Source organism: Tigriopus californicus, chromosome 8, assembly GCF_007210705.1.
Source record: "Tigriopus californicus strain San Diego chromosome 8, Tcal_SD_v2.1, whole genome shotgun sequence".
In the NCBI taxonomy this organism is placed as follows: domain Eukaryota; kingdom Metazoa; phylum Arthropoda; class Copepoda; order Harpacticoida; family Harpacticidae; genus Tigriopus; species Tigriopus californicus.
In genome coordinates, this window is record NC_081447.1 from 12,055,749 (window position 1) to 12,056,820 (window position 1,072).

Sequence of the window (1,072 nt, forward strand, 5' to 3'; positions counted from 1 at the left end):
GGATGTGCTTTTTATGGTTAGAAATGGTTACCTAAGACAAGTCTCCAAATATTTGAAGACGAGGTTCATGTCAACGCCAAAGTTTTCATTTGGGTGAAAATTAGACGGATTTGTATCGTATTAACGTTAAGAAGAGGTAAATCGACCAACAGCGAACGTTTAAGATTTTTGATAAATTTTCCCCGCTGAGTTGGAACCAGTGTTTCAGCTAGAGACGTGCAACAATGCACCAAGTATGTAAGTTCCTCGTTAAAGAGAAAAAGGAATAAAGAGGTTAAAAAGAGAGCTGAAAGCCGTTTCGTTACCCGTAGCGTTACTCAAAAAATAAACGAGTTTCAAGTAATTTCTTTGTTTGAAAGGAGTTTTGTTTGTCTTTCAAAGATTAATGCCTAATCATTAATCATAATTTATTGCTGAAATGAGCATTTGCCCAGTAAGGGAAGCAAGCCCTAAGATCAGCCATGTATAAAGTAGTTTAGTCATATCTATTTAAATCCATCATTAGATGAGGTCATATTCGTACCTTCTCTGAATACTGTAGGGGCAAACGTTGTCAAATAATGATTTTGAATTTGCTTCCAGTCATCAACTCTAATATTGAAATCTCATTCATTCATTTCACTTATATTTCACTGAAGCTTGGCCATTATCCATTGTAGTTACATGTGCGCAAAGTTTTCCTGAATAGTCATAAAGTGAGGTCGATTTTGACTTTATTAATCAATATGCATTTCCGATAATGCAATTTGTATCAAATTGATTCTCAGTCGACGGATACAGTTGGCTTAAAAACGTTTCTCCAGGCGCGGTTGAGAAAGGAGAGTCGAATTTTGGACCTCTCCCACACCAGTAAACTACAAAAGCCATTAATACGCCACGTCTCCGCTCTTCTTCCATTAGCGGAGTGCTGGTTTGTGTTTTGGGCTAGCTGCTGAATCTTTCTTACACGTTGTTACGAAACGGTATCAATTAGAAATGAAACCAAGGCTTATTTGAAGGAATGATCTGATGGTCCTCATTGAGATTTTCTCGCAAGATTACGTTTGAGGAGAAAGAAATTGAGAAAAGAGGT